At 36.1% G+C, this 27,115-nt stretch overlaps 1 protein-coding gene across 32 annotated transcripts in view; it reads left to right on the forward strand.

Annotated features, from left to right (window-relative positions):
• C37H2orf88 (chromosome 37 C2orf88 homolog) overlaps positions 1–27,115 on the forward strand; it is a 228,880-nt gene that overhangs the window by 62,263 nt on the left and 139,502 nt on the right. For 22 of the 32 annotated variants that reach the window (XR_005385035.1, XR_005385032.1, XR_005385030.1 and 19 more), the window contains 2 exons: positions 2,153–2,222; positions 7,402–7,710. The gene's annotated coding sequence lies outside the window, so the exon portion shown is untranslated. Of the gene's footprint in view, positions 1–2,152; positions 2,223–3,437; positions 4,046–4,952; positions 5,015–6,375; positions 6,490–7,401; positions 7,711–27,115 lie in introns of those variants that run through there. The other 10 variants (XR_005385034.1, XR_005385038.1, XR_005385051.1 and 7 more) reach the window with 4 other exon arrangements.

Raw genomic sequence — 27,115 nt, forward strand, 5'->3', positions numbered from 1 at the left:
TATGACTATTAGAAAAGAAAAAATTACTAGCAGATATGAGTTCTCTCAAATGAAAAATAACGAACTTAAAAACTTTTAAATTTGACCAGATCCACAATAAATACACTAATCTTAAACCATTAACATTAGTCAACTCTGTGAAGATAAGAGATGCTAGCTAGCATTGAGGGATAAAAGCGGACATTTACTTTATAATCAAAGTACTTTGTTACATACTTTGATATTGTTTGAACTTTCACAGTGACCGTGTATTTGTCATTTTAAAATGACTGAACTAGGGATCCCTGGGTGGCGCAGCGGTTTGGCGCCTCCCTTTGGCCCAGGGCGTGATCCTGGAGACCTGGGATCGAATCCCACGTCGGGCTCCCGGTGCATGGAGCCTGCTTCTCCCTCTGCCTGTGTCTCTGCCTCTTTCTCTCGGTGTGTGTGTGTGTGTGTGTGTGAGACTATCATAAATAAATTTTAAAAAATTAAAATAAAATGACTGAACTATACTATCTCAACTAAACTGTAGTAACTTTACATAAAAATCCATTTAAAACATTTCAAAAGCGCTCTATGTAAGATGCTTCACTGTATATATTGGATCTTTTTAAACAAAATTTGGACCATAATATAGTGGTATAAACCTATCATACTTTGTTTTGGAAACAACCCTGATGTCCTTCAGTGGGTGAATGATTAAACAAACTGGTATATCCATGGAATACTACTCACTAATAAAAGGGAATTATTGATACATGGAACAACTTGGTTAAACTCCAGGGAATTACGCTGAGGGAGGTGGGGGGAAAGAGTCCCAAAATGTTACATACTGTGCAATTGCATTTATAGAACATTTTCAAATGACAAAATCTTAGAAATGGAGAACAGATTATTGATCACCAGGAGTTAGGGATGGGAGGAGGAGTCGGGAGTGAGGTGGGAGTGGTTATAAAAGAACAACACAAAGGATTCACATAAACTGTATCTTGACTGTGGTGGTGAATACGTATACATGTGATAAAATTATGTAGAAATAAATACACAAATACACAAATTATGTAGAAATAAATACACACTAAGGAAATCTGAATAAGATTGGTGGATCATGTCAATGTCTATATCTTGGTTTTGATACCAAACTGTAGTTTTGTGAGATGTTACCATTAGTGGAAACTGGGTAAAGGTACATGGAATCTTGCTGGGTTATTTGTTAAGATTTCACATGAATCTACTATCATCCAAAAAATTTCTGTTACAACAAAGGGTAGCTAAGAATTTCACAGAAATTATTTAAAAACTACCACAGATTCAAGTAACTCATATAATTCCATGGAAAATAAGTAAAGGGAATCTGCAAGTGGACTGGTAAGAACAGCTAGGTATTTACCAATTTGCAATTTCCTTTCTTTCTTAGTAATAGAAGTACCAGAGACATGACTTTTCGACTAGTCTATATTTTACAGTCTCTCTTTATGGTTAGGTTCAGTTATTTTCTTTTATTTACTCTAAATTCCATCTTTTAAGAAAAAGCTTATCGTACAAACAATACATTACTACAGAAAAATTTAGAAATATCCACATAGAAATTTTTTTATGCTATCCAAATACATGTAGGGTCAAATAGAATAAACATATATATAAGGCTTCTGAAACATATTACACATGTGTCATATATACATACAAATGTAAATGCATCATAAAAGCATTACTACTTTATATTTTTACTTTCTTGCCCACATCCTATCCACCATCATTAGAAATGACTAAATTTCATTGAATTAAAGTTATAGACATTTTGACCTGAGTTTTAGGTACTCATTTTTATTAGACTTATATATGTAGCAAGGTTTTCTTAATTGCTAAAGAAATTTTAGGAGCCATTTCTGAATTACCAAAACAGATTCAGGAAAACTAAATAATACATAGTAAACACCTATATATCTCCTACCCAGCTTAAGACATAAAACATTACTAACAGAATTAAAATGTATGTAATTTTCCTGGATTATATTTTCTTCCACTATTCCTCCAAACTTTATATATTTGATATTTATCATTCCTGTATTTTTAGGATACTTTCACTAAATATGTATCTCTTAAGCAATATGGTATTGCTTGCATGTTTTGAAACTTAATGTAAATTTTACCACCATGTATTCTTTTGCAGCTTGCCTGTTTGCTCAATGTTGTGTTTATGCCATATATTGGTATTGAGACATAAATACTTCATTTTCACTGTGAGTAATATTCTATTGCATTAATATACTCCCTCAGTTTACTCATTTATTCTTCTGTTAAGGGCCATTGAGATTACCCAAAATGTTGCTATTTTAAATGATAATGGCATGAATATTTTTCCACATATGCCCTTATGCAAGAGTTATGCCCTTATGCAGAATTCCTTTGTGTGATGTGCTTATGAGTGGAAATACTGGTCATAGGATATGCATATTTTCATAGGATATTGCCAAATTGCTCTCCAAAGTATTTGGGCCAATTTATATTCATTAACATATAAAAGTTTATTTCTGCACATCCTTACTAAAACTTAGTATTGTCAGACACTAAAAATTTTGTAGTTATAGCAAGAATGAAAATCTGTCTCTCTGTGGCTCTAATTTGCATTTTCTTGATAACTCATGAGATTGATTATCTTTTTTATTAAGATTTATCTATTTTAGAGCAAGGGGAGGGGAAAAGGGCAGAGAGAGAGAGAGAGAGAATCTCAAACAGACTCCCCACTTGGTGCAGAGCCTGATGTGGGGCTCATTCTCATGACCCTGAGATCATGACCTGAGCAAAAATCAGCAATCAGATCTTTAACTGACTGAGCCACCCAGGTGCCCTGAGGTTGACCTTTTTTTTTTAGGTTGATCATCTTTTTATATATTTATTGGCCATTTGGCTTTCTTCCTTCATGAATTCCTTACATTCCACTTTAGTATATAGTCTTCAACAATATACTAAGTGGCTAAGTCATATTTATTTGTTTAATTAGAAAATCTTTATTTAGTGTCTTCTATATGTCAATCTTTCTGCTAGATACTAAATATAACATGGTAAATAAGATAGATCACTGTCCTTGCTCTAATGTAGGGATACAAAGTGATTTTCCCCCCTTTCTCAGCTTACAGTGTTCAGATATAATTGAATGTTTTCCTCTGGATTAACTCAGTTTAATAACCATCAACTTTCACACAAATATCTATTCTCAGCTGGAGACCTCCAGAGGGCTTTTATAGATTAAACTCATCTCAGATTGATATATAACTTCAAATTTTGAATGCTACATTGAAAATGATGTTTGTCTGAAAAGATTTGATATGCTTATTAGGCATTCAAGTAGATAAGCATTTGGACACTCAAGTCTGGACTCAGAAGAGAAACCCAAGCTATAAATTTAATTTTGGTATTCATTTGTTTTATCAATGGTATTTAATCCATTGAGACAGGGTGAAGTCACTGGAATGAGTGCTGGGAGAAAATAAAAGAGGCCTTAGAGTGAACCTTGGAGCTTTCTGATATTTCTTTTTTTTTAAGACTTTATTTATTTATTCATGAGAGACACAGAGAGAGGCAGAGACACAGGCAGAAGGAGAGCAGGCTCCATGCAAGGAGCCCAATGTGGGACTCCATCCGGGACTCCAGGATCACGCCCTGAGCCAAAGGCAGACACTCAACCGCTGAGCCACCCAGGCATACCGCTTTCTGACATTTCAAAGCAATGGACCTTGGAAGAATCTCAAAAGAAATGACGTAATATCCAAGAATTTAAGGGGTAAAAGGAGTGTGTTGGATTGTGGGAGCCTAGCAAAGGCAATGCTTCTAAGAGGATGGACTGATAAAATATCAACTATTGCTGATATTTCAAATAAGATGACATCTGAAGATTAATGAATAAGTAATAAAATCATGGCTAGCTAAGTACCATGTGGGGTGACATATAGAACTCTGCAAGCATAGAAGAGGAGAATTTGAATCAATGACTTCCCTAAAAACATAAATGTGCAGAAAGGAAGATCGAACTGAGATGTGAAGAAAGTGAAATAAACTAGTTGAGGTGAGAAGAGTTTCTATAGGAAGGAAACAACAAGTATAAATGCTTTGCAGGGGGAAAGAAGAGAAAATAAGCCAGAGTAACAATGAAAGAGAAATAAAACTGGAAATGAGCCTCGAGATCTGAGCAGGTCTAGGACCAAGCCCTTTAGGCCATGTAATGGTTTTTGTTCTTAATTTATCCTAGTAATAATGGGAGACTAAGGTTTTTGGTGAGAAGTCCAATGCCATTTGTATTCTTGATCTTTTGCATATTAATGGTTGTTTCTCTAAGGAATTTCTCAAGACTTTCTCTGTATTTCCAGTTTTATAAGATTTTATGATACTGTTCCTTGTTCTGGAATTTTTCTTTCATTTTACTGGGTATTTATTGAGTAATTTCAGGCTTGGGATTTATATTCTTTAGTTTTGGGAGATTTTCTTGTATTATTTCTTTGATACTTTCTTCCCAATTTAATTTCTTCTCTTTTTCTGAAATTTTTTTTAGATGATTGATGACCTGAGTGGATTCTTTCATTGTCTTATCTTTTTCTCTCCTGTGGCCTATATGTGTTTTGCAGATATTTTCCTCCTGTCTCTAGCTTGTATTATCATTCTCTGAAGAGTGTATTACAGCAAAGTTTTTAATTTTGATGAATCTGATTTTTTTGTGTGAATTATGTTTTTGATATCATGTCTAAGAACTCTTTGCTTAAGTCATGAAGATTTTCTTTTAAAAGTTTACTGTTACACATTTTACATTTAGATCCATGATCCATACTGAGTTACTTTTTGTATAAGGTGTGAAGCTCAGTAAAGTGGTTTTGTTTTTTTTAAAGGTTTATTTATTTATTCATGAGAGACACAGAGAGGCAGAGACATAGGCAGAGGGAGAAGCAGGCTCCCTGCAGAGAGCCCGACGTGGAACTCAATCCCAGGACCCCAGGATCACGTACTGAGCCAAAGGCAGATGCTCAACCACCGAGCCACCCAGGTGCCCCAATAAAGTGGTTTTAAAGAGGAGGTTTAGGTTGAGTTTCTCAATCTCAGTCTCTCTGTCCCTCCCTCTCTCTTTCCCTCCCTTCCTCTGTCTCTGCTTTCTCTCAGTTTCTCCCTCTCTTCTTCCTATAGAAATTGTTTCATAGGTAATTTGTCATATTGTTCCAGTATTATACTTTTCCCATTAAATTGCTTTTGCACCTTTCACTTGCTATACAATTCTGGGTTACAGGTTGTAGTTTGTTTTTTTTTCCTTTAGCACTTTTAAAATGCTGTACCACTTTTTTAAAAAATTGTGTTGAAAATCACATGAGATTTACCCTCCTAATAAACTTTAAGTGTATATATAGTATTACTTACTTTTACAGCAATGTTGTAGAGCAGATCTCTAGAGCTTTTTCATCTTGCATAATTGACATTTTATATCCTCTGAACAGGAGCTCTCCATTTACTCCTTCCCCCCCGCCCCTGGCAACTATCATCCTATTTTGTGCTTTGATTAACTTGACTGCTTTAGAAACCTTATGTAAATAAAACCATACAATATTTGTCATTCTGTGACTGACTTACTTTACTTAGTATGATGTCCTCAAGTGTCATCCATGCTATAGCATATTACAGAATTTTGTTCTTTTATTTTTTAAAAAAGATTTATTTATTTATTCAGAGAGAGAGAGGCAGAGACACAGGCAGAGGAAGAAGCAGGCTCCATGCAGGGAAGCCTGATGTGGGACTCGATCCCAGGTCTCCAGGATCACACCCTGGGCTGCAGGTGGCAGTAAACCGCTGCGCCACTGGGGTGCCCGAATTTTGTTCTTTTTATGGCTTAATACTCCTTTGTGTGTATATGCCACCTTTTCCTTATTTATTTATGATAGGTATTTGGGGTTTTCCACCTCTTGGCTATTATGAACAGTGCTGCAATGAACATGGGAGTACAGATATCTCTTTGATATTCTGATTTAAATTCCTTTGGATAAATAACCCTGAAGTGGGACTGCTGGATCATATGGTAGTTTTGTTTTGGTTTTGAGGAATCAACATATTGTTCTACGGAGCAGCTTGCACCATTTTACATTCCCACCAACAGGAGAAAAGGATTTTGATTTCTCAACATTCTCACCAATAATTGTTATTTTTTAAATAATGGGTTAAATAATAAGGTTATTAAGATAACTTTAATAGGTGTGATCTAATTGTGATTTTTATTTATTTCTGTTTCTCTGATGATTAGTGATGTTGAGTGTCTTTTCTCTTCTCTTTCTAATCTTTCTCTCACTCTCTAATTTGGGAGGGGGCAAGATGCTGCTCTTTGCTCTTCTACTTAGTAAAGGTGGGAATTATCCATAGGGCTCCATCACCAGTGTCTGGCATGGAGACAAAGATGTTTCTCGTGATGTTACCTTCACTTGGGAGGATATTTTAAAAAGAATTCCATTCTGCAGAGCCACCCTCTTCCTAGTCCTTTGGGTAAGATTTTCCTTGGGGCTTTTTTGGGATTTTTGTTTGTTTTGTTTTTTTTCTGTGCCCATTGTATATATAGGAGACAAACAAACCAAAACAGCATACTCACACAGGTAATTTTTCAATTTTCATGGTCCCTAGATAGTCTGTCTTCTTTTCTTCACCCTTCAGAGTCTTCTGGTAATTGCCTTATATATTTTGTCCATGGGGTTTTCATGATAATCAGCAAGAGAAATAGGGTTGAATATGTTTACTCCATCTTGCTCAGAACTGAGTTTTTTTGAAGATTTAAGTGTTATTTCTTTAGAGTTTTCTTCTGCTCCTAGCATTCTCTTAGTTTCCTCTTAACCTGATTTCTTCTTTTTGCTATTTTTTCATACATCGGTCTAAAATTCATTCATATTTAATAGTGAGGCACTAAAAATCTGGTTTACAGACCCATTTTTCTATGGGTCCTGAATGACTAGCAGTTTTTACAATAGGGCAGTCTCTGGCTACCTATCTTCTTTATTGGCTACCACTATTAAAGTAAACTTTTAAACATGTTGGGGTGCCTGGGTGGCCCAGTTGGTAAAGTGGCCAACTTTTGATTCAGCTCAGGTCATGAGCTCAGGGTTCTGGGATCAAGCCCCACGTTGGGCTCCATCCTCAGCAGGGAGTCTGCTTGAAGATTTCTCTCCTTCTCTCTCTGCCCCTCCCCCTACTTGGGCTTTCACGCTCACTCTTGCTCTCTCTCAAATAAATAAATCTTTTAAAAAAGTAACTTTCAAACATGTTAAGAAAAAACACAACTCATATAAATAAGAATGAACAAATATCAAAGATTTTATTTGACTCAGCGATATGACTAATTCAAAGGGAAATTGAGAAGCTAGCATATACATATGCTAAAATATATTTATCTTTATCTGGTTGTAGAAGAGAAAGCTAAAGTGACACTCCTTGGATGGCCTTGAAAGTGTACTTCCGTGCAGTGACCTGCCTAAGGAAGCCATGTGGAATGGAGCTGAGACGGACCAATAAATGATGATCAGCAAGAAAAGGGGGACCTCAGTCATACAACCCCAAGGAACCAAATTCTGCCAACAAAAAAGAATGAGCTTGGAAGAGGATTTTTCCCCAAGGCCTCCTGATAAGAACTTATCTAGTGACAGTTTGATGCCAGCCTTGTGATACTCTTTGCAGAGAATCCCACCTTGCCTTGCCCGGCTTCTGACATAGAGAACTGTAAGTTAGCAAGCAGGTGTTGTTTTAAGCTGCTAAATTTATGGTAATTTATTATGCAGTAAAAAAATTAATACAATGACAAAAATGGGTGTGTATAGATTGGTAAACATGTAAGTCTAAACAAACATCCATATAAAAATAACAGTATCTATTTTGAGGGGGGTCTCCAAAAAAAAAATTCTGAGCAAAATCATAGAAGTTGAAAGGAGTTAACTTTAGTTAAAGTATTCTAAGGTATTTTTATTTGGGGGCAGGAATTTGTAGGTGTGGTATCCCTCCAAAAAGGAGATTGGATTTAGGATCAGATTTAGAATCTGATCTCCCTTTCTTCCTGGGCATATACCCATTCAATTAGTTCCTTGCATCCTATGCAACTTGCATATGTGGCCATATGTCAAATTCTGACCAATCTAATATGAGTTGGAGGGGCACCTGAGTGGCTCAGTTGGTTAAGCATCTGCCTTTGGCTCAGTTTATGGTCCTGAGGTCCTGGGATAGAGCCCTACATCAGGCTCCTTGCTCAATGGGAAGCCTGCTTCTTCCTCTCCCTCTACCACTCCCCATGCTTGTGCTCTCTCTCTCTCTCTCTCAAGTAAATAATAGAATCTTAAAAAAAAGTAATATGAGTTGAAGTCATGTGTGTACCTTTCGCCTTATTTGCTTAAAAGAAAATCGCTTGTCCTAGACTTCTCTTTCCCTTTTATTTTTCTTTCCTTTTTTTGATATTTGGAACATGAACAATATAGAGACCTAGCTTTGACTCTAGAAATGTAGACTGTAGGGAATAGTGTAACAATAAAATGGAATCACGTTGATCCTTGAGTGACTAACAGCAGAGCCATACTGCTAACCTGACTATATCTTAGGACCATTACTTAAGGAAGAAATTTACATTAAACTCTGTATTTTTAGAGCTCTTTCTTTCTGCTTTCTTTTTAAAATATTTTATTTATTTGACAGAGAAAACACAAGCAGGGGGAGCAGCAGGCAGAGAGAGAGGGAGAACCAGGCTCACTACTAAGCAGGGAGCCCAATGTGGGGTTCAATCGCAGGACCCTGGAAGCATAACCTGAGCCAAAGGCAGATGTTTAACAGACTGGGCCCCCCAGGCGCCCTTAGAGCTCTCTCTTAGAGTAATTTAACCTTAAGCTAAGTAAATCGGTTCCTGAAACAAATGCAACAATCACAGAAACCTAAAATATGGGACACTTGGCTTAGCAAAATTTAGGGCTTAGCAGTGAGGCAGTGGATCTTGTGTTGTTTGGGGGTACAGAAGCAGTTGGCTTTTTCCAGCTTGTGAGGCTCAAATTTCTGGATTCTCTATCTCCTTCCTTCTCTGCTTCCAAATTGGCATATTTTTGCCTTAGCTCATCTTTTTCTTATAATACCTTGCTAAAAGCAACAAGAGCAGCCAACACATATTCCTTATTGCTTTTAGTAATGAATTATAAGAAATAGCATGAGATAAAACTACAACTGAAACATTTCCCTAAAGTTTCCTGCAAGAAAGAAAAGCAACCCTTTGACAAAGATCTGATAAAGTGTGTTGGCTTCTAACCTAAACCTATTGTTGAGATAGCTTCAAAAGAGCTATGATTAAAATGAGAAAGAGGAAGAGAAGGGCTAAGGAGCCAGAAAAAGGCTGGCTTAGAAACTTTGTCCAAAAAAAATAAAAACTTTGATGTGGTTACTGGCATATAAACAAATAGGAAATCAAGAGAACCAAAGCCTAAGAACCAAAGTTGTTTTGAGAATTATTCCACCACCAAGTCTAAACGTAATATCTTGTGAAGGTCAGTGGCTGTGCAATCTTAGAAGCAGCACTGAGGATCCTACACCTACCCTGGGTATGAAGTGGACTATTAACAATAGTGCACTCCCCGTTTCCACTTTACTTTACCTGCATTCTCTCCAAAGCCAGGTATGGCCACAGATTAGGAGCGATGGAGAACCTCTAGAAGGCAGAGGCAGAGTTCATAGATGGTGAAGGAATTGTTCTTAGAGACCAGAACCAGCATGTAACCAAGGAAGCTTTGTGACCACTAGGCCAAGAGGGGCTTTATAATTCCTGCCCAGCATGATTTCCTCCCGTTTACTGGACCAGGGAACACTTTGTATTCCCCATTCTTCCTTTATCCAGAAGGTTTTCCATCATTGCATATTAGGGCTCAGGTTCACATAATGTCTGTCAACAGATGCTTCACAGGACTATGAGGAGCCCTGTATGAACTGAATGGAGAGAATTTTACAGCACCTAGGTAGCTTGGATTTTGGATTAGATGGGATCTTGGATAATATTCTATAAATAGAGTCAGTTTTCTCTGTGTGTGGGAAGAAATTACACCTAAGTATTTAGATGGCCAGACTCCTAGTTGTCCCCAAAAGATCTCTTCTCTCCTTCTTGGTAGGTGTGTGGTCTTACCAACAGGAGTCTTTGTGCCCCATTCTGACCTGCAGCTGTATGACTAACAGCTCGCTATTGGACAGAAGTGCTGTGTGCAACTCCTGGCCTCATTGCTTTAAAAGAAAATAGCCTGTACTGGATTTTCTCTCTTTCTTCTTCCCATGGAATGTAGATGTGGTGGCAATCCAGCTGTGACCTGCAGAGGAGGACAACATCCTAGCAGGTGGCAGTGCAGGGACTTGAAGGCAGGCTAGGGCTCTGAGATACCTCATAGAGCAGAGTCACCATATTGGCCTGGACTGTTCACTTCAGGACTGTTACATGAAAGAGACGTTAACTTTTTGTTAAGTCATTGTATTTTTGAGTAGATTAGCCTTTTCCCTAGTTAATTCAGAGAGCTAAGACAGTGTCTTAGCACTGTGAAGCAGGCATGATAAAATTTCAGAGGTTACCACTAAGAGAATAGTAATAGAGTGCATAACTTCTAGTATAAAAATCTCAATTTTCACCCCCCCGCAAATAAAGACCAGGAAAAAGGAGAAGCAAAAAAGAAAAGCAGGACAAATAGCATAAAGTATGATTATAGAAACAAGCCTAGAAATATAAGTAGCCTCAATAAATGTAATAAACCAAACTCACTGATTAAAACTTGTGAGAATATAGACAGATTAAAAGTAAAGAATAGAAAAAAATATATACTAGGCAAATAATCAAAATAGCACTGAGGTAATTATACATCCTTTAGACAAACTGGCACACAAAACAGCATTAGGGATAGAAAGAGCCACTATATACAAATTTCAATTCTGCAGGAAGATATCACAATTCTGAACTTGTATTCCTCTAATATAGTCATGATATAAGTGGGGATTATTTTAAGAGAGGGTCAGCACTCTCAAGAAAAGCATATCCTTGATTCTGAATATAGAATGTTTCAAGGAATCCTCAAAAAATTTACTATAACTCTTAAACAAATTGAGCAAGATGGCTCAAATAAGTTTAATAAAAGAAGTATAAGACCTGTATACTAAAAACAACATTGCTAAGAGAAGAAATTAAAGATATCTATCAGTAGAGAGATTTTTAATCTTTATATTTTGGAAGACTCAATTATCAGGATGGCCTTCTGTCTAAATTGATCTATATATTCCATGCAATCTCTATCAAAATGCTAGTAGCAAATGTTTTTTTTGTAGAAGTGGACAAGCTGATCCTAAAATTTATATAGAAATGCAAAGGACAGGGACACCTGGGTGGCTCAGCCATTGAGCGTCTGCCTTCGGCTCAGGGCGTGACCCCAAGGTCCCAGGGTCCCTCTCTCTGTGTGTCTCTCATGAATAGAGTCTTTAAAAAAAAAAAGAAATGCAAAGGACGTAGAATAGCCAAAGGAATTTTGAAAAAGAAAACAATTTTACTTTTTTAAAAAAAGGATTTGATTTATTCATTCATAAAAAACACAGAGAGAAAGTCAGAGACACAGGCAGAGGGAGAAGCAGGCTCCATGCAAGGAGCCCAACGCGGAACTCCATCCTGGGACCCCGGCGTCACAGCCTGAGCCAAAGACAGACACTCAACTGCTGAGCCACCCAGGTGTCCCGACAATTTACTTTTATAATCCTGATGCCTTTAACTTATTCTTTGTTCCTTATTACACTAGCTTTCAGAATTTCCAGTGTAATGTTGATAAAAATGGTTTTGAAAGCAGACATTTTTGTCTTGTTTATTATTTTAGGGTTAAAGTATGTGTTTTTCATCATTATATACAATGTTAGCGATGATTTTTATAAATACCATTTTAAGATCTAGGATGTTTTATTTCTGATTTTTTGAGAATCTTTTTAAAAAAATCATGAACGGACATTGTTTTTTGTCAAATGTTTTGGATGTGTCTGTTGAAATGATCATGTGATTTTTGTCATTCATTAGCATAAAGCATTCTTTTATTTAATTTCTTTAACTTCTGCAGCTTCAGAATTGATATGCCCTCTTTTATTTCTAATTCTGATAATTTGTGTCTTCTCTTTATTTTTTTTTTGTCATTATACTTATAAAGCACTACTTTAGTTTCTTCCAATAATTTTGGCATATTGTGGGGTTTTTTTCATCCTGTTCATAATATTTTCTAATTTACCTAGTAGTTTCTACTTTGACTTCTGGGTTATTTTGAAATGTGTTTAACTTTCAAATATTTCAGGATTTCAGAATTTTTTTCTTTGTTAATTTTAAATTGAATTCCTTCATGGTTAGAGAACATAACTTTGTGTGAAAAGATATATTTTTATGGCCTTTTACATTAGCACACAAATTTACCATTTGTAGTGCTTTTCATTCCGTGGACTTAGTCACTTTCTTTGAGCCTGGAAGACTGACTTTAGTATTGTTTTGTAAGGCAAGTATACTAGCAATGATTTCTCTCAGTAGTTATCTTGGAATGATCTGATTTGATCTGATTTGATTTGGTTTGTTTTTTTCCCTGCATCAGACTAGTTAATTTAATTTTTTGACACAGTAGGGAGTAGGGAATACACCTGTAGGTTATGTAGGGCAGACAAGTACAGATTTGTGTACACAGTACACTGTGTACTATCTATTTGGGGACTGTAGCCTCTCACAGTCCTCTTTCAATGACTGAAACAGTCTTGGTTTATTACTATTTTAGGGTCAGGCATAGATTTTGACAAATGTCTAACTTCGTTCTTGGACATCTGAGGTAATGTGGACTCCTACGAAAGCCTATGAAACCAGACCACTAGTAAGGGTTTGAGGTTGCCTGCAATAGGAATTGTCCTTAAATTGTCAATAAAAGGACATTTATGTTTATATATTTATTTGCTCACAGAAGCAAAGCAAGAGGTAAATAGCTAGACTTCTAGAAGTGCAGGAATTCACCTTTAGAAATACTAGAAAGTCAGATATCTTGGGCCATCTCTTCTAACATCCTCAGGATATCAATGGTCATACCATTGGATAGCTCAGTTACAACCACCTTTGGTCTTTGTACCTCAAACCTAATGATTATACTTCCCGGGAAAGATCGGCTAACTTGGGTCACATGACTACCTTTGTAGTAAGAATCTTGTGATTGGCAGTTCTACTAACCCTACAAAGTAAATAATTTTCATAAATAAAAATTTTACTAATACCAAAAGGGGAAGGAGGGGGACAATGGACAACCAAGCCAGCCATCCTCTAAACTTACCATGTCAGGCCCTCCCTCGTACAGCGAATGACCTGACCAAAAGTTTGTTATTATTTTTGCGTGCCCAGAATTTATTTCCTTTTATGGTAATAGTGCCCTATTATTCTTTAGATACCCCTCTCTATATCCATTTTGTGAGTCTGGAGGTCCAGGCATGTATCTGTGACCCCAGCCAGGACAATTCAAACTGAGGACTTTCAATTCTATTTTTCTTGGAACTATTATGACAAAGGTACTCTTTTTCTAAGGTAAATGAGATTTACCATCATTTATGAGGGATAGTTCTGTCAGATATAGAGTTATTGGCTGTCTATTTTTTCTTTCAGCACCTGGAATATGTTATCCTACTGCCTTCTCAATTCCATTTTCTTTTAATGAAAACTCAATGATTAATTGACTACTTTATATGTGATGAGTTGTTTTTTTCTTGTTGATTTCAAGATTTCTCTTAATTTTTCAACATTTTAACCATAATACATCTACTTATGGAATTTTTTGTATTTATCATACTTGGAGTTTGTTGGGCTTTTTGGATCTATAGATTTTTTTCCCTTAAAATTCAGGAATTTTTTAGCCATTATTTCTTCTAATATTTTCCTGCCCTTGTGCTCTCTTACTTTTGGGGGGAAGGGCTCTTATTACATGTGTGTGTTGGTACAGCTGGTGTTGTTCCACACATCTCTGAGGCTCTATTATTTTTTCTTCAGTCCTTATTCTTTTTGTTCTCCAGGTTATATCATTTATGATGGGTCTATCATCACCTCAGTGATTCTTTCTTCTGTCATCTCAAATATGCTGGTGAACCCCTATACTGAACTTTACTTATTATAATCTTGAAATCCAGATTTTCTATTTATTTCTTTCATTTTTTAATAATTTCTACATCCCTATTGAAAATCTCAATCTATTGATTCTTTGCTGTCATACTTTAACACTTTATACATGGCTCCCTTTATTCTTTGAACATATTTGTAGTAGCTGCTTTAAAATCTTTGCTAAATAACATCTAGGAGCATTAGAAGACACTCAGACACAGTTTCTGTTGACTGCCTTTTTTCTAAGTATGGATCTCACTTTCCTGTTTCTTCACATATCCCATAAATTTTTGTTGGGAACTGGACATTTTAAATAATATACTGTAACATTTCGAATGCGTAATCTTCCCCTTTTCCACCTCGCAATTCCACAAAGTTGTTGTGCTGGATTTCTGTTTGTTCATTTGTTTAGTTACATGCCTGGGCTTATTCTGTGAAATCTCCCTTGTGGAGTGTTACCATTGATGTCTCTGTTTATTTTTTTAATGTTTTGTTTTTATTTTCAAATTTGGCTTTCTAGGAGCTACCCTTCATCTGCATAGTTCAGTAGTCTGCCATTGATTGACAAAGACTGTGTTCAAATACCTTGGGCCAATAAAGCTCTGTGATCTACAGATAGATCTCTATATAGGCAGAGGAACACATTCAGGATATTTCCATATCTGGCTCAGGTTTTACCATCAGTGAGGCCCTTTTGAGCCTCCCATCTACCATATGAGTAAATTCTTGTCAGTAATATGCTTGCCCCAACCAGGACTGCGACTTTGGGGAAGTAGAGTCAAGCTATTGGCCCTCCCCCATTGGCCAAAGTTTGAGAAGTCAGTTCCATCAGCTGTGTCACTTGGCATGGGTATTATTCACCATTCCCAATCAAGTGAGCCCCTTTGAAAGTAGCAAAGAAGCTCCCAATTCTCACAGCTTGCCCACATGCCAGGGCCTCCACATAAACCAAGTCAGATGTGGTAGGCGCAGCTTCAGACCAGAACACCACATGTTCCTACTGTTGTTACCAGACTTTCAGCACTAAGGCAAGCATTAAAGTGCTTCTTAGACTGTTTATGTCTTCATTTGATTTTCAGAGTTCTGGAATGGTTATTTTTGAGCACATCACTATGCTATAGCCAGAAACTCTGCCCTCTTCTTTTCTCAAGATCTTCCTTTTCTTCATCTCTATTTTTCTTATCCTGTTGAATTTTTATTTCATTCTCATTAGTTTCTCAAAGTACACAATTATTTTTTATTTAAAGGAGTTCATTTATTTATTCATGAGAGACACAGGGAGAGAGGTAGAGACACAGGCAGAGGAAGGAAAAGCAGGCTCCATGCAAGGAACCCACCATGGGACTCAGTCTGGGGAATCTGGGATCACTCCCTGAGTCAAAGGCAGATGCTCAACCGCTGAGCCACCCAGGCGTCCCCTCCTAAAAGGTATTTAATGTTTTCTGTTAGTTTTATTCGTAGATAAATTATAATTTGTATTGTAATTAAAAGCAGAAAACGATTTTTCTCATTACATTTTTTGATAGGAATGGTATTGATTTCTACAGGTTGCTTTTGCATCGGGATCCTTACTGACCTCTTTTAGTTTATCATTCTTAAAAGTTCATTTTTGGGTATCCTTTTTTCATCCACATTTCTAATTTAAACTCCATGAATATCCTTCATATCAGTACTTTTAGAGCTAATTTTTACTATTTGCATGTTATTTACTTAGATCATTCTACCATAATTTATGTAAACAGTTTCTTTTTTTTGACATTTAGATGATTTCCAGGTGTTTTCTGTTATAAACTGCATGTTTTGGGATTTGTATATTTTCATAATTTAAATCTTAAAAATAGAAATACTGGGGCAAGTTATATAGCTGCTTATTGTCCTCCAGATTATTATTAGGAATTCTAATACATTTTAATTGACATTTTTTCATTATCCCATATATTCTGTTACCAAATATTAACTCTGACTTTGCAATTTCAAGAACCTGATCATTTCTCACAGTTGTCACTGATTTAACTTGGTCCAAGATGTCATCAATTGAGGGTAGGAGGGGAGCATGGATTATTGCAATGACATAACCAACCTCTTGAAAAATCCATTCTTGAAAAATCTATTCTCAGTGTGAATATTTGGAAATGTAAGTCAGAAAATATCAGTATTCTACTCAAAATCCTCTACTGTTTTTTTTTTCCTCTCCTGGTTTTAATCTGTACAGAATAAAAGCCAATTTTTTTGCAATGCACTCATAATGTCTTTTATGGTGAACTCCTTTTTATCTCTTACCTTATCACTTAATACTATTCTCCAGCAGATCTATTTCAGAAGTACACCTACTTTCCTCTTAAGTATCAATATCCTTCTTATTTTGGAAATATTTTTCTTTTAAATCATATTATTTGTTTATTTTATGCTTATTTATCTTTTTATTTTGAGAGCAACAAACACCTGTTTTTCACACCTCTGCCCTAGATACCACCTAATTTCCATTTATATCACATGATTCCATCATATGATTATAATCACTTTACCATGGTCTGCAGGGCATTTGTGCCCAACAGGCCCTGTTGCAAAGGAAGGAATCAGCAAAGAAACAGCAGCAGATATACAAGGAGCAGGTTAAGGAGGAAGAGGTGGGAGATGAAGAGAAAGACAAACAAAGGTTGCCCAGTAGCATGTTCCCTACAAGTCTCATGGTTTTCCCTTTTCTCTCTCCCTAAGTTAGGAGACAAGATCATGGAGTTTAGAGTCTGCCTTTTTTTATTCTCAAAAGGCAATGCTGTGTTCTTATGGAAGTGCATAGCAAGCTTCCTTGAGGTGTCCTTGTTTAGTTTAGAACTCTATTTAAATATTTTCAATGTTTGTAGCATTTGGCATACTTTCCTTAGCTTTAAACTCTAACCCACCTTTTCCTTAGTTTTACACTTTCCCTTGGTCTTTTTAGTTGAGATCGGGAAGAAGGGAGGCAGATACCGTTTCTGATCTTCATTTTTGTTCTTTAACCTTCTTTCTTTGTAATATTTAGTATACTATACTGGTATTCCATCAGATAAATTTCTGTTATCATCCAGCGGAGGTGCAGATGAGCACTAAAAGTACCTAATGATGGCCACTTAAATATTCTAATGTGTCTCGTGAGAAAAACATAGCCTTAAATATATAATATTTTATGTTCTTATCACTTAATCACAAGATGAATGAGTGATTACTCTGTGAAAAGATTGTGTCAGAGGACTGGATAATATTCAAGAATTGCAGTTATAAAGTTGGTATTCCTTGACATCATTTCTGGAGCATAACTGACTTTCTCTAAGAAAGATCTCCCTCATGGGGGACGCCCAGGAGGGTCAGGGGTTTAGCGCCACCTTCGGCCTGGGGTGTGATCCTGGAGACCTGGGATCAAGTCCCACGTCGTGTTCCCTGCATGGAGCCTGCTTCTCCCTCTGCCTGTGTCTCTGCCTCTCTCTCTCTCTCTCTCTCTCTCTCTCTCTCTCTCTGTGCGTGTGTGTGTGTGTGTCTCTCATAAATAAATAAATAAAATCTTATAAAAAAAGAAAGAAAGAAAGATCTCCCTCAGACTCAGTCAGATACCTAACTCAGATCCATAGCTTCCTGCTCAAAGCGGATGATGATTCAGTGAGCAGCTCTATATAAAATCTAACTGGAATCAAAATTCTAGGGAACAGCTTTTAAATTATGAAGAGATCCTATATGAGGATTTAGATAAATAGATCTTCTGAGTAAGATCTGACTACAAAAAAATTCCAGTAGTTTAGGACGTCAGAAAACCACAGCAGCATACATTTTATCATAGGAAAGAAATGCATTTTATCAATAATCTTCAAATTGGGGTAAGCTACCTCTTAAGGATGTGAAAACTTTCTAGAAGATATAAGAATGTGAATCGCTTCAAAGGAATCAGGATTCTTCATTTCCAACTCTTTCTAAAAATTCATTTGAGTGAGAACTCACCTCAGTTCTTAACAGCTCTTTCCTCACTTTATGAAATAAAGCCTACACACTGAGCTTTGAACAAAGAAGAGGACTTCAAATTCATGGCAAGACTTTGATGGCAAGAATGTATTCCCTAAGAAACGTGCCTGGGACTCTCCTAAGAGAGACCTCAAGCCCAGCAGTTTCTGAAATAACAACATTCCCTGAGTGTCTTATCTGTCATTGACGGATCTCCCAAAAATCTACAGGTAATTTGAAATTAAAGCTGAACGATACTTGCTCACATGGCAGCCAAATCAGCGGGAAAGAGAGAGGCCCTAGTTAATGATTAATCGAGTCACCACACCCCACAGGGAATTCTCTGTCTTCTCTATTTTTGTTATGGTTGAAAAGTAGGTTAGGAATGTAGTATTTTGGCCCATGCTGGGCTGTTCTGTTCCGGGATGTTCTGAAGTATATTTAGTAGAATGGGTTGGTAGGGGAATGATGATTTTCATTTAGGGACTGTGCCTCTTTCATGCTGCCAGCGTCTATCCGTGAGTATGTGCACATAGGGGAGCACTTTAAAAGCAAAGCAAAGAAAGCATTAATAAGAAATACTGAATGTTAAAACCAGCCCTCTATACGTTGAAGCATAAAAAAATTATTTTTAGCTAGACTTATCCCTAGGACATGTCATTAGCTGGAAAGAAAAGCTTCTTTGAAAAGCCAAAGAAGTAAAGTTTACTAAGTGCTAACTTTTTAAAACGTAACTGAAATTTTTTTTGGTGCTACCAATTTTTTCAAGACATATTAAGTAAAACTCACTGGCAATACAAAAAATTTTTTTACTAGCTTAACAATTATCAGTTTAAAATATATAGTTTTATTATTTGATCAATTGTATACTAATAATGATTCCAATATTAACCTAATCCAATAGAAAAGGTGGGAAAAGGCTGGATCATGCAGGGCCTTGTAGAGCCTTTCAAAAGCACTTTATTTTCTACATTTAATCACCTTAGTAGATTCTTGTATTATTTCCAGTTGAATTTTATATTTTTATATATTTTATTATAGTTTCTTGGAATTTCTAGATAGTATTATCACTTTCTGATATCTCAAACTGATTGAAAATATTTTCAATTATTTTTAAGCCTTATATTCATCAGAAATAAAAACGAAAATTTAAAATCTTAGTTAATATACTGGTTTTTATTGTAGATTTTTAAAAAAGATTTTATTTATTTATTCATGAAAGACATGGAGAGACACAGGCAGTGGGAGAAGCAGGCTCCCTGCGGGGAGCCTGATGCAGGACTCCATCCCAGGAGCCTGGGATCACGACCTGAGCCAAAGGCAGATGCTCAACCACTGAGCCACCTGGGCGTCCCTGTTGAAGATTCTTTTAACAAGTATTTATTGAGTACCTCCTTTGGGCCACTTTATTAGTTTCTTGAGATATGTCAGCGAATCAGAGAAATTACACACACATCTCCCTACACCTGATCTCTTGGAATTTATATTCTGGGGGTATAAGTAACCAAATTATACAGTATGTTAGAAAGTCATAAGTGTTTTGGGGAAATGAGCAAGTCAAGCAGTAAAGTTAGAGGTTAGGAAGTAGGGGTTTGTAATAGAAGTGGTGGGGGGAAATTTGTAACTTTAGAAAGGAAGATGGGGATAAACTGTTGAAAAGATGATATTTGAGCAAAATTCAAAGAAGGTAGAAGTTTGCCATGTAGATACTTGGGGTTCCAGGCGGAGAGAATTGCAGGGCAAAGATTCTAAGTTGCTTGTATTTTGAGGAATAGTTAGGAGACGACTGCAGGTAGAGCAATTTGAGGAAACGCAGTAAGAATAGAGAAATACTGGGGTGGGAAAAACTGGATCATGCAGGCCTTGTAGAGCCTTTTAAAAGCACTTTGTTTTTTACTCTGAGTGAAATGGAGAGCCATTGGAGGATAACGAGTAGAGGTATAGCTTTCTCCTTCTTGACTTCTGTGTAAATAGACTATAGGAGGTAAGAAGTAATACAGGCTTAGTTGTTAGGACTGCTTGGGATGTGGTAGTGGCTCCAACTGGAGTGAAATAAGAAATTCTGAGAAATGGTTGGATTTAGGATGTATTTTTTAAGAATATGTGGGCAAGAGAGGAGTCAGGGATATCTTCAAGGTTTTAGTTCTGAGCAACAAGAAAATGGAGTTGCCATCAACTGAGATGGGAAAGACTGCAGTGGAACAGTATTGGAGGGGAAGATCAGGAATTTAATTTATGATGACATTGAGGTGTTTATAAATATCCAAAGAGAGATATCAAGTAGACAGTTAGATAATCAGGTCTGGAATTGGAAGAGAAGTGTAGGCTGGAGATTTTAATTTGGAAGCTCTTGTCAAGGAGATATTTAAAGCCTTGAGACTGAGAGTATGTACAAAATGAGTAGGCAGGGAAGACAAACAGATCAAGAACCGAGTCCTGGGATATACCAACAGTAAGAGCTCGGGAAGAAGAGAACGATTCAGCAAAGGGGCCTGAGAAGTAGTGACCAGTAGGTCTTGGGAGAACCAAGAGAAGAAATCAAGGGAATAAACTGTTTCAAGGAGCAGAAAGTAACAAGTTTTTATTGCAGAAAAGGAGTCAAGAATTGAGATCGCAGCTGGTGGGGGAAAATCAGACCAAAGATACACTTGTTTAAACATGGGAGAAATAACATCATGTATATATGTTGGTAGGAGTGAGCAAGTCACAACAAATTGATGAGTTAGGAAAAAACAAGGAAGTATTTCTGGATCTATATTCTTGAGTAAGATAGGGTAGGATGTGGTATACAAGTGGTGAATTTTGCTTTATATCAGAGTATGAGTATGATTCATCTATGGTAATAGGCAGGAAAAGGGAATGTGTGGGTACAGATAATAGTTCTGGAATTTCTTTCCTAATTGCTTAAATTTTCTTAAAGAAGTAGGAAGTAAGGTCATCTACTTTGAATAACAGTGAAGGGAGGTACTATGATTTAGAAGAGATGGTATGTGAAAATCATCTAGGAAAGCCAAAAGAGAGTGGGTAAAGGATGTATTACATGATTGCTGAGCAGTATTAAAAGTGAGATTAGTCATGAATTTGAATTTTTTCAAAATTTAGAGCCTTATGGTCATAAGAAATAAAAATAAAATCTTAAATTTCAATTTAGGGGCATCTGGGTGGCTCAGACAGTTGTGTCTGCCTTCAGCTCAGGTCATGATCCCAGGGTCCTGGCATCAGGCTCCTGTTCATTGGGGAGCCCGCTTCTCCCTCTCCCCCTGCTTGTGCTGTCTCTCTCCATAAAATAAATAAATAAAATCTTTCAAATTCAGTTTGTTGGAGATTTCACTCAACAAATATTTGAGGATGTTTTTGTTGGAGATTCACTCAACAAATATTTGAGAATTCATCACGAATTTGAAGTCAGTGTGGTTGTCTAGAAAATATGGTGAGTGGTGTATCAGTCACTTATTCCAACAGTAGAGCTGCATAACAAAAAAAAATCACAAAATCTCAGTGGCATATGAAAATACACACTTAAATTAGCTTATGGCTCTATAATTTGGCTTAACTGATTTGGGCTTAGTGGGTCAAATTCTATGTCTACAATTAGCACTGAGTCTGCTGGTTTTCATGTCTGGGACCTCAGCTTGGCCAGCTTTGCTGAGCTTCCTGTTCTGTGTTTCCTTTGCCAGCAGGGTAGCCTGGGCATGTTCCCACAGTGAAGGCAAAGAAACCAAGAGAGCAGAAATGCACAAGCATCACATTTTCTGACATATCATGGGCCAATGTAAGTCGTATGGCCAAGTCCAGAGTCAGAGAGGAAGTTATAGGAAAAGGGTTTAGACACAGGGAGAGCATTATTTGGAACCATTAACCTAATCTACCACAGGTGATCAATAAAAGACTTCTACAAATAGATTTACATTCAGATAAATATACGAATAAATAAATATCTCAGAAGGAAGTATAATGAAACTTTGAGACCAAAGGTAGAAACGGAATATTTAGAGAAGAGTTTGTATTTTTTAAATGGGGGATGATGTATATGAGACCATCATGCTATTAAGATTCCTTTGGATATGTTTAAAAGAGTAAGTTATAGTTTTATTTCTAAATGTCAATATTTACAATATGTGTACATTTTTAATAATTATTTCAACTTCTGGTGAGCAGTTTTAGACATCAACTAAAAATATGTGAAGGGATATGCAGATGTAGATTTTCAAAATTCTTTTGGGGAATGAGAACGGAAGTTGGAAGATTATTGCTTTAAATCATACTTCTGCTTGCGGGCGTAAATAAATATGGACACAACAAAGGAAGTGTGGTCTTTGCTCGAGCAAATTCAGTTTTCAAATCTGATAGTATTTTCAGATTACTTTGAGGACAACCCATAATCATGTAAGATAACGTCACAGTCCCTTCTTCAAATTTCATGGGCCAATTGTTAGCATCTCCAAACAGCTCTCATCAAGTCTTATTTCCTACATATTCTCATCATGCAAACAATGAAAACTCTTGGCCCACTATGGTCACATAAATGTCATCTCACTGCTTTTAAAATTACATTTCCCCACTACAGGTGCATTTGCCAGTTATAGGGCTGCATTCATTTAAGAGTGCGGCTGAAGTTGGAACATCCAATCCAGATCTTGGGTGGGGCAGGAATGATCATCAGCCTCACCTTCCATGGCCCCTTTTCCCATGGATCATTCATTAGCATAACCGGGATTTTGTGAGACGTGACAGATTGAGTGCTAAAAGAGAAGATGCTAGTCCTTTTAATTTCTCGAGAATCACATTTATTGTGACTAGGATGTTTAACATGACTTTACAAAGCAAATCACAAGGATAGTGCAGATTCAAGGGAAGAGAAAATAGATTCTACTTCTTGATGTGAGTGGACGTGTGTGCGGAGACAGGGAATTTGGACATATTTGGACATTTGGATATGTTCTTCAATTAATTTTCTATTCAGATCCATTTTCCATTTAAATTCTGGATGGTATTGTTCTAGCAATTTTTAGGAGCTGTTGCTGTATCACGGAAGTCAGTCTATTATCTGGCAGTTGCAATGGAAGTATTTTATATTAAGTTTTTAATTTTAATTCTGGTATTGTTAGCATAGTGTTATGTTTCCCATGTACGATATAGTGATTCAGCAATTTTATACATTACACAGTGTTCATCACGATACATGCACTCTTTAATCCCTATCACCTACTTCACCGACCACCCTCGCATCCCCCCAAGTCCCCAGCCCCCCAACCCCTCAACCATTAATTTGTTCTCTATAGTTAAGTCTGTCTCTCTCTCTCTTTTTTCCTTTGCTTGTTTGTTTTGTTTCTTAAATTCCACATATGAGTGAAATTATGGTCTTTCTCTGACTTATTTTACTTAACATTATACACTTTAGCTCCATCTGTATTGTTGCGAATGGCAGGATCATTCTTTTTTATGGCTGAATAATATTCCATTGTATATACCACCTCTTCTCTATCCATTCATCTGTCAGTGGACACCTGGGCTGCTTCCATAGTTTGGCTATTGTAAATAATGCTGCAATAAACCTAGGGGTTCAGGTTTCCCTTTGACTTATATTTGTTTTTGTATTTTAGGGGTAAATATCCAGTAGTGTGATTACTGGATCATAGGGTACTTCTATTTTTAACTTTTTGAGGAACCTCCACAATGAAAATATTTTTCACCTAAATGTGTAGTCTGTTGAATTTTTTATAATCTCTTATACATGTTGTTATCTTAACTTGGTCAAACATGTTAACATTTTATGTTTTTATTTTTAAACTTTTCTACTAATACTAATAAGTATTTGATCAACCTGGAATTTAAGTTTGTATGTGATGTGAGATCAAAATCCAGGTTTATTTTTTACAGATGATTGGCCAATTGAGCCAATACTGTTTATTAGATATAGCATCCTTCCCCCCACTGATTGAGATACCACATTTGTTATTGATACTCAGATCTATTCTGTTTAACTTAAGCGGGTTTTTAAACCATTTTTAGGTGCACAATTCATAGCATCACCACCATTCATTTCCAGAATCTTTTCATCATCACCAACTTAAACTCTGTATCACTTAAACAGTAACTCTCCATTCTCCCCATTCTGTTTTCTGTACCTATGAATTTTACTTCATATCATTGAAATTATACAGTATGTATCCTTTGACTGGCCGATTTCACTTGGCACAATGCCTTTGATGTTTATTAATGTTGTAATAGTGTGTGTCAGAATTTCTTTCCTTTTTAAGGCTGAATAATTTTCCATTGTATGTATACACCACATTTTATTTATCCCTTCATCCATCAGTGGCCATTTGGGTCATGTCCACCTTTCGGCTATTATGAATAATACTATGAACATGAGTGTATAAATATCTGTTTGAGTCCTTGCTTTCAGTTCTTTCAGGATATACCTAATAACTGAATTTCCATGCAATACCATACTGATTTGTAAACACTTTATAGATATTATTTCTATGTAAAAGAGATAGCCTTATCATTTACAGTTCTCAATGTTTATGTTATTACAGAAAGAAAAGCTATTGATTTTATTTATTTTATTACATTCAATCATCTAAGTAGATTCTTGTATTACTTCTAGTAGAATTTTATTATAGTTTCTTGGAATTTCTAGATAGTATTATCACTTTCTGATATCTGATATTGGATTAAAATTATTTTTGTATCTTAAGATGATAATTACTATGGTTTTTAGAAAAGAATCTTCATCAAATTTAAGTCATCTTAGATTTTTATTAGTGGCTGCTGGGTTTTGTCAGATGCGTCTTAGCATCTATTTATATAATCATATAGTTTTTCTCCTTTAATTGGTGGTGTAGGAAGTGTGTTAACAGATTGCTTGATATAATATCATCCTTGTATTCTTGGAGTAAAAACTTACTTGATAATAGAATATTATTCTTTTGAAACAATGCCATATTGTATTTGATAATATTTTACTTAAAGTTTATTGTGGTAATTATTTTGCAATATATACATATATCAAATCATCATGTTGTATACCTAAAATTAATACAATGCTATATGTCAATTATATCTTAATAAGATTGTATGAAAAGAAGAGATACTTGGATGGGAAGGCTTGAGAAATACTATAGAGATTTATCGTTCTGAAGAAAAGTCCTTTTCTGTTTTTATTCCAATATTTTCTTCTTATTTTAAAATGTCAAACTTTTAAAATTACTTTTTTTCTTGTAATAAAACACTCTCTTTAGCTTTAAGAGGATTGCCTTACCAGAAGATAGGAAGATTGTCTTTTTTTTTTTCTTAAGAAAAAGATTTCTTTTGGAGTATAAACGGAGCCTCAAAAGATCATGTTTACTGTGCTATGAGTAATGTATAAAAATTTATCAGTCCATATTTAAATAGTTTGAAATAAAGATAGATTATAACTTTTTCTGACTTGTTACAATTATGATTTTTGCATGTTTTCTAAAAGACCACCAATACTCCATTAAAGAGAAAACAGCAGTTTTTCCTTATAGTAATTTCCCCTTACCTGTAAATCTATATTATTGTTGTCTCATAAAGTTCAACATGTCCTCCAGGGGGCACTAGATACAATAGTGAACGTACTTGAGGTCATGCAAATACAAATGACCTGCGTGGGGAAGTAATGAGATGGGACAGCAGCATCCTGACCACCATGGAGCTCTTACCGAAGCTGTTGTCACTGAGCAGCATCCCAGGAAATGAGGGCTTCCTCCTGATACCTGCCTAGATCGAGCAATCAGCTGGTTGATATGCATTTGGAATCTTAAAAGTTTTTTGAGTGAGAAGCCACAATAAGATTTACACAACTGACATCCATTCATCTATCAAGGTGGCTAGTTCTTTCTACTCCACATGCAAGGACACAGAAGAGTAAAGTCAAGTTTATAAATACTTTGTACAGCTAGAGTGGGCATAATTCCTAGGCGATGTTAAATTGTAACAAATATATTTAGATTGCGTGTCTAAGAGAAGACATGTTGAGGTATATTCAAACTTACGTCATTGAAGGACTAGTGCATGCATATTATTTGTTCAGGACCTAGTCTAGGCTTGAGGAAATCCCAATAAATACTTAAATTAACTCAAGTTGACTGTAGGGTCAACTATAAACTTCCAAAGCAGCCTAACAGGTTCTGTTTCTAAAATATTGCATTCTGATCCCACATACATCTAATAATCCAGTCATTCATTATTTCTAAACTAGACTACAGATGTGCCATATGTATGTCTTTTGCCTTGTTGTAAAGAAAAATCCCTAAATATATTAGTAATCACTTGAAGTGACTGATAATATAGAAGAATTACATTGCTCTCTCCAAACCAGGGAATCAACATCAGCAATTGTTTAAAAATCCTTTTTGTATCTCTGTTTTTGAGCTGAACATCTTAGTTTGCATTGAATATACCACCTCCCTCCAACTCTTTCTTATATTATTACTGCTGTCTTTTCTTCTGTCTACACTTATTACTACTATGGAACACAGGGTTGAGATTGGTTGGGGACTGTTTTAAGTGTCTAAGTAAGATTTAGTAATCCAAATAATCATTCTAACAGTATCAGAAAATAGTTTTCCACAAGGTACATTTATGTAGATTACAGATAAGATGAAAACTAGCCCAGATTGTTCCATGACTGGGCACACAGGGGAACTCTGGGCAAAGAAGAATAGAAGTCAAGCACAGGTTTTCTTTGAAACCGCACAAATGCATTAAATTCAACCACCTGCTCACTGATCTTCCAATCTCCAAGTCATGCCTTCTCTGCTTCATCTGACTGATTACTGTTCCTAACCTAATACTCCTATCATGTTAATTTTAACTGTCCTCCCTATTGCACCTACCCTTGAACACAACTCAAAGGAGTGGTTGTGTCCTCATTTCCTACATGACATGGAGGACAGACTTATTACCCTGCATTTGAAGTTCTCTGTAATAAAACCTCAAGCCACTTTTTTTTTTGCTCATTCACTAAATATTTATTGGCTGCCTGTTTTT

Source organism: Canis lupus, chromosome 37, assembly GCF_011100685.1.
Source record: "Canis lupus familiaris isolate Mischka breed German Shepherd chromosome 37, alternate assembly UU_Cfam_GSD_1.0, whole genome shotgun sequence".
Taxonomy (NCBI): Eukaryota; Metazoa; Chordata; class Mammalia; order Carnivora; family Canidae; genus Canis; species Canis lupus.